The following is a 7690-nucleotide window of genomic DNA, read 5'->3' on the forward strand; positions in this document are numbered from 1 at the left end:
ACACACCACACAATTATATGCCTTGGCTTTGCATTCAAGTTGGAGATCATATACACGTTTATCCAGACTTGACCTTTGGGTATACAATGTCAATTATTTTATCCTATTAGACAGTTGTGTGAAATGCAGACATCCTTAAAGAATAGTTCTAGATATGTGTGTTTCCACACGAAGAGAGGTTGAAACAGACTAAACTAACACACACGTGTGTGTGTGTGTGTGCATGTGTGCACGTGTGTGTGCGCGTGAGTACAAAGCTAAAGCACGAAAATGAGTGCGAGTGTTTGCGGATGGCACGTTATCTAAACACGGTGAAACAGCAAAGTCAGAGAAGAAGAACAAGCACCACAGCTAGCTCTGCGAGCCTGCTGCCAGTGTGAAATGACACATTTGTGGGCGCTTCCCATGGTGGCGGCATGAAAAGAAGAAAAGGAGAAAGGATGGATGAGTTGGTGCTTAGCGGTGTTGTGCTAAAAAATGATCGTCTTCCAAAAACCGATCGCTCGTATTTAAACTGCTATAATAACTTGTTGGTCTATAATATGTGAAAACATATATCAAATGTATCCTTCATGGATGAAATCAAGTCATCTTGAGCCACAAACAACATTCCTATAACAAGGTAGAAGCTGCAAGAGTTTTTGGTAGTGACTTTTATATATGCTTTATTTATCTAGTTCCAAAAATGTGGTTGACGTTAAAAAAAAAAAGTGTTTGTTAGTTTTTTAAAAAGCGTAATCTGTGCAAGAGGACAGCAGATGTTGCAAGAAATCTAAGAATAGTTGTTTAAAGTTATTTGAAGTGGACAAAGAGGATAAGGCGTTTGTAAACCCTGTTGAGGGAAGTCTATCTAGCAAGATATGTAAAGATATTGGAGATTAAAAAAAGCCCCTAGGGAAACATAGGAAATAATTATTTGTCAGGCAATGACTTGTTGGCAGAAGAAGAGTGGTCCTTGGTAGCCATGACAAGAAGGAGGTCCCATAAATGGGGCTGGGCTGTTTGTTGCTGGCAGGTAAAAGAAAAACACAGAGAAAAATGAAAATCAGGGGAAGTCCAGGCCTTGGAATTTTCACTCCAAGGTCCCCTGCCTGGACCTCCCCTAGCAGATGAACATAGAGAGGTAGGGTAGGTGAGCCTAGGGCTCGAACCCGGGCCTCTATGTTACTAGCTGCTAGCCCGCCACATGTCGCCACATGACGGGCAAACAAAAGCGGGAAAATTCCTCTATTTAAAGACCACAACGCGCACATTCACGCAAAAGCTGGAGCTGGAGACCAGGCATTTTTGCACTCCAATACTTAGTAAATTTCACACACTCACACCTGATTTTTTCCCTGCACACCTCTTTGGTTTGGGCCTGTTTTCTTCGGTTGATATATGTGTAACTGATACATGAGATTGGCCCTTACCGCTGTATGGACTGATATATAGGGTGCCTTAAAGGCCGCCTTAAAACTAAGTGTTTCCCTGAGCTTTTAATTGCGGCTTGAAAAAAGTAAAAAGAAATGAAAAAAGAGAGAGAGAGAAAAATGGAGGCAGGCTTGAGCTTCGTCTTTCACTCTGGGCCTACCCTGCTGTAGCAGACGGACTACTATCAGAGACTCGAACTAGGGTCGTTAAACTCTGGAGTCCGAATGCTGGCCTCTTAACGCTGTACACCACTCAGCAGGGCGAGTAAACTTTGGAAAAAAAAGGACATTTATCTTTTGTCCTTCAATTTTTTATTTTTTTTGTTATCGTTTTTCTAAATCTATTAAGCTTCTTGTGCAATATTGTTCCACACAAATTACACATGGACACTAGCTATTTTTTTATTGGCATTCACAAAATGGGACTGGATGTTGGACGGCTTACCAAAGCCTTCCTGCTACCCGAATCCCTGCTTGGAAACCTGCTGGCCGCGGCGCACCATGTTTTCACCACACTCTTCCGCTTCAGCTGTCTTTTTTGCCTCATGGCTATACCCACACTGACCACTCCTTCAATGAAGGTAAATACAAGCAGGTCATTCTGAAAAACACACAGCTTATCATCTTATCCTTCTACAACACCTAAAAGCACTCTGTTCATTTCTTCGCTAGATTAGCCGCTAGCATACACGCTGCTGTGTTAGAGGCTTGTTGCTACCTAGTTAGCCATGCTGCACACCTGTTACTCTGTATTTGTCAATGATTCGGCACTCCTTCGGTTTTGTTATCCATTTTTAGACAGTAATGAGATCATCTGCACACTCCACAGAGCTCCAGAGTTACTGTTCATAGCAAAAGTGTAATGCTGTCCTTGGAGATTTTCACCTAAGACTGTGAGTGTGAGTGTGTAATGGATTTCAAAGTGTTTAAGTGTTCAGAGCACTCTACAGCCTGGTAAGGTGGCAAGTTTGAAAAGAGCAGCAGAAGGTATCAGTACTGTAGTGTAACTTGTTCTTTTCCTTTCCTAACAGTGAACAGAGTGCCGATTATTATCGACAGCTACGTCCACCCGGGGTGAAAGTAGTGTGGGAGACCATCAGGACCCAGCTGGGTTTCCTTGGTCCAGAGGTTTGGAGAAACCTCTTCCTTTTCTTTCATCACAGCTGTCCTGTGCCAGATGTTCTGTTGACCCACTGAGAGAGGCGTGTTTGAGAAAGATCAGGAAGACTGAAGCTCATGGTAGGAATGAAGGAGGACCTTGTGAGCTCCACCAGCAGCTCCCTCACAAGGAACTGTTCACAAGTCCACTGCAGGCACGCCCCAGAAGATGGATAAAGGCAGCGTTTCATGAAGACACTGGAACCAATCTATCTTCATAACAGTGAGTTTTATCAACAGGTCATATGCTCTTGAGACATAGTCTGGCGATAGCGATTATACACAAATTGTGGGTGTGTTTAAATTGTAGCAGCTATGTGGTGTAGCTTATAGCAACATGTACTGTGTGCTCTGGATGCTTTGTAGGTGAAAGCAGCATAGTTCACTACAAAAAGCTTTCATGGTCAACATTTCTGCCTCTATAAAGCAAAAATGTATCAGGAATTCATAGATCAAACTTTATGAGTCCCTCGGGTGGGTTCAGCCTATCATGCATTTTAATCTCCTTTCCAATAAACACAGAGTGACATGATTTGAAAGTTGAAATTGTTTCCAATTAACCAACTTGTTTCATTTGAGTTTATCTGATAAAAAAAATGCTGGTAAGTAAGCTTGTTGCAGTATTGGATGTAAATTGTGTATGCTGCTGAAATATCTAACAGACCAAAATATTTTTCAGTGGTGAATGATATTAGGAAAACCCGTAGATCTTGTTTTCTAACTGCATTGTAAGTAGCAGACAATGAGGGATGGCGTTCAGCTGCAGTTAAAGAGGCTAATGTTTACAGCCGTACCCAAGCTGCCCCTGCCTTTGGCCACACAGCTGTGTAAATACATTTGGCGAGGTGGCTTTTGGTCTGACTGTAGACTGAGTTTAAATGACAGTTGCACTTGCACTGGGTGACTGATCTCCATTTCCTGGACAGTAAAAGCAGGGTTTCCCTTCTTGGAGTTAGTCAAGTCAGATTTTAGGGTAAGTTAAAGAGGTTGTTGTCTATATTATGCTAAATGCTCATGCCTCCATGGATAATGCTGCAGTTTCCCAGACATGGATTAAGCCTAGTGCTAGGCTTAAAGTTGTTTAAATGGAGGTCTTCACTGAATTATTCTTTTAATCTGGGACTAGAAATAACCCATATCTGGGAAACCCTTTGAAAACATCTTTAGTAGGCATTATAAAAAAAAAAACTTGCTGAAGTGCATTTTTAGAATAATTTGAAACATGAATTCTGTCCATGATTACTTTCAAGCAGACTTCTTCTAAAATTGCAAGGGTCATAGTTGCCTCGGTCTGTCATAGCGTTCGATGTCTGTACTTTAGCCCAGACAGATCTGTAAACCACTGTGAGATATTGTCATCTGTGTGCTTGTGCAAGTGTGTCTGAAATGGGGACCTGATCATAAATGTGTGTCTCCATTGAGGGTGCTTCAAAGTGTTGGTTCTGGCATATAAATGAGACAGACCCCAGTGAAATTTAACCTCCTACCCACAGGAAGGCAGCAGCTCTGCTGTCTGTAGAGACAAGGTCAGAGTTTCTGACCGTCAATCATTTAGGGATGAAAAGTAATCTTTGCCTAAATGTAATAGTTGATTGCACTGCAGCACAGCTTTCTTGATGAGGAAGAGCAGCTGTGCTGTGATGTCAGCTTCAGCTGCCCAGCATGCACACCTGAAATGTTGGTGGTTTCAGTTGATGGGAAGAGAAAGCTATATCACTTTCAGCAAAACGAAAGGTGCTCATTGTCGATGTTCTTTGTTTTTGTGTCTTTATGCATATATTTCTATATACCTTCCATGGTTAGACTTTATTGTTTCTCTGATGTTGCTCTGATGGCCGTGACTTTTTTGATGGCGTCTTTGTTGCTGAATAGGGCTGCCACGATTAGTCGACTAGTCACGATTACAGTCACGACTGATTTAATAGTCGACGCGTGGTTTGAAGCTTTGTAAGATCACAAAAGACGCAGGAATAAGTAGTAGGATTTAAGAGTGTAATAACGGACTGAAACAGAAGATGGCAGCACTGCATGTACAAGGATGCCAGCTGCCGTTACACTCCGAAGAAGAAGAAGAAGCAGTGTCCCAGAATTCATAGCGCGGCCCTGCTCAGTTTTCAACAATGGCGGCAGCTAGTTAGTTTTAATATTACTCTTATTAATCTTTCTGGGTCACAAAATAAACGTTTAACATATTTTCAGGCGAGAATGTAGCTGTGTAAACCTCAAATATCTGCTCAGTTTATCAAGACACCGCATATTTTCAAAAGCGCTCCGACGTTTTCGGAGACGTCTGTTACCCACTAGCTCCATAGCTAGCCGGGGGCAAGGCTCACTAGAGCCCGTGAGAACACCGGACTCCAGGCAAATCGTTTTCAAACGCACCACCGTCTTTCGCTACTCAGGTTGAACATATATAAGTCAGTTAGATAACTTAAAAATGTTATTGTTTGGCCTTTTTTTTTTTTTTAGTATTTTATTTGTTCCTGAGTAAATCGGTTTGGCTGAGATTAAAGTTATAGTTCATACACGGCCGAATAAACGTCAAGCAGACAACTGATTATCAGAAGTGTGAGATGTTCAGAATATACTCCGGTGTCCCGTTATATTTTAGATAGCAAGGAGTTTATTAAACTTTACCGAAACAATCTGTAAATCTCATTAAATTTAATAAACTATCATCTTGTCTTTATTTTTAGTTAGCACATACCCTAAACCAGGGGTGCCCAATCCTAGTCCTCGAGAGCTACTGTCCTGCAGCTTTTAGATGCATCCCTACTCCAACATAGCTGAATCAAATGGTTTGATGACCTCTTCAGCATGTCATCAAGTTTGGCAAAGGCCTGATAACAAGACATTCATTTGATTCAGGTGTGTTGGAACAAGGATGAATCTAAAAGCTGCAGGACAGTAGCTCTCGAGGACTAGGATTGGGCACCCTGCCCTAAACACTTAAAACTGTAAGCTAATGTTATATAAGAGCAGATGCTGCTGGTGCAATAAGCTGTACGTTTTACGTCCAATGGATGCATGATCCGATTAGTCGACTAATCGCAAAAATAATCGGTGACTAGTTGACTATCAAAATAATTGTTTGTGGCAGCCCTAGTGGACTTTGATTCCAAGTTAATACTAGCTAGTGTTTCTCACTGGTTTTGGGCGGTGGAGTAAAAGGGATTGGTTGCTGGCTGTTTGTAATGTTAGCCTTGTCTTTGCTTTCTTACAGGCAGGATAAAGACATGGTGATAAATGAGTGTGTGGGCCGTCTGCTGAGGACCAGGAGCTCAGGACACTCAGACGGGGCGTCGCAGCAGGAGTCACCGCGCACCACAATCCTCTGCTGTTCTGAGATGTCACACTCCTGCCTGCACATAGAAACCACAGTGAAGTCAAAGTTCCACCTGCACCTCCACCTGTTCTTGCAACAGCATGAACACTGACAGAGGTGAGACAGCAGAAGAGTTTTTGTCTATTTTTGTTTTGTTTTGTTTTTTACTAAGTTAAGGAATTAAGTGAAGAAGAGTGATTAAATAAATTGTTTCTTGCAGTTTTGATTTAATGATTGTGTTTAGGATTATTTCAGAAACATGTTTAGAGGATCTTTGTAAGCCTGTATTTCCTTTAAAAGAAGGGAAGCACTTCTTCATTCTACAGAAAAGGTGACACATTACAGATGACTTCATAAAAACCACAGTGAGCCAGTTGGATAAACAGCAGCCTAATCAGACTTCTGCAGAGTCTCAAAGTTTTTTTGGAGTCTGCTTCTTGTGTCCAACAGGACGAATTCTGTCCATAAACAAAGGATTTGAAAATGTACCCATTTTTGTTTTCGTTTTACTTTTGCTGATCTGACACCACTTGTGCCAAAAATCCGGACAAATGTCATTTGACCAAGGAGCAAATCTGAGCCAAATAGACTGATCATTTTTTTCACGTGGCGTCTCATCAGAGGACACTTTTCCTTTTCCAAGCTCCTGTAGAACTGGCAGAAAAATCCTGGAAGCGCTGTCTGAATTCTGTTTCGAGACATGTAATCACAGACACATATTTCCCTTTTTTAGCAGAAAGGTTGGCCTGTGGATAAGCAGTTCTGGTCTTGGACAGTGTGGGGAAGTGCACAACGTTGAAGTTGCGCAGTTGTGTCTTAAAGAGATTGAGCTTCACACAAAATGCTTTCATGTGCGCATAAAGTTGTGGTACAAGCTGCTCTTTCCCTTGTAGGCTCTTGTTCAGGGTGGTTAAATGATCAGTAAGATCATCTAAAAATGCAAGGTCTGCCAACCATAGAGGGTCATTCAGCTCATGAAGAGGTCGGTCCTTCTCTTTCAAAAATGGTCAATTTCTGATCTCAGGGAGTAAAGACGCTTCAGCACGGCACCGCGGCTTAGCCAGCGCGCCTCCGAGTGGTAGAGTAGATCCCCATATTCAGCATCCGCATCAGAAAGGAAAGCCTGAAGTTCTCCGTGGTACAGTCCACTTGCTCGAATTATGTTGACAGTTTTTACAATAGTGTTCATTACATCTCCAAGATTGACTGTCTTGGCACAAAGGGCTTCTTGGTGAACAGTACAGTGCATTTCAACAGCCTCACCTCCAGCCTCTTTCACCTCAGCGCACATCGTAGACGCCATTCCTTTGTGTGCACCCGCCATAGCTGGAGCCCCGTCTGTTGTATCTTCACACAGCTTGTCCCATTTAAGTCCCATTTTGTCAATTGAGTCTGACACAGCTTCAAAAGTATCCATACCTGTTGTTGTGCCTTTTAGACTCTTAAGATCGAGCAGCTCCTCTGTAACTCCACGTCTTGCGAGGAGTTGGGCCACCTCATAGCTGGCTATTGTAGCCTTTTCCTGGACTTTTTGAGCACAAAAAAAATACTGTTGCTGACCCTGCAGGACAGCTACCATTTGCTTTACTTTCTGCTCTCGCTCAGCACCAGTGTAGGATGCATAGACCTGATGTTTGGTTTCATAATGACGTCGTACATTACACTCTTTCATAACTGCCACAGTTTCAGTGCAGATAAAACAGACACTTCCCCTTGATTCTTTGAAGAAATATTCACTCTCCCACCGTGTCTGAAATTTTCTGCACTCACTTTCTACCTTTCGCTTCTTTGGTTC

General features: G+C 42.3%; 1 long non-coding RNA gene across 1 annotated transcript; it reads left to right on the plus strand.

The window, feature by feature from the left end:
- Window positions 1–1920: 1920 nt before the first annotated feature.
- Window positions 1921–5870, plus strand: LOC109199218 (uncharacterized). The gene is made up of 3 exons (XR_003218451.1): window positions 1921–1993; window positions 2211–2793; window positions 5794–5870. It is a non-coding gene; the product is annotated as an uncharacterized LOC109199218 (long non-coding RNA).
- Window positions 5871–7690: the final 1820 nt, after the last annotated feature.

Source organism: Oreochromis niloticus, unplaced genomic scaffold (assembly GCF_001858045.2).
Source record: "Oreochromis niloticus isolate F11D_XX unplaced genomic scaffold, O_niloticus_UMD_NMBU tig00007996_pilon, whole genome shotgun sequence".
NCBI classification, from domain to species: Eukaryota; Metazoa; Chordata; class Actinopteri; order Cichliformes; family Cichlidae; genus Oreochromis; species Oreochromis niloticus.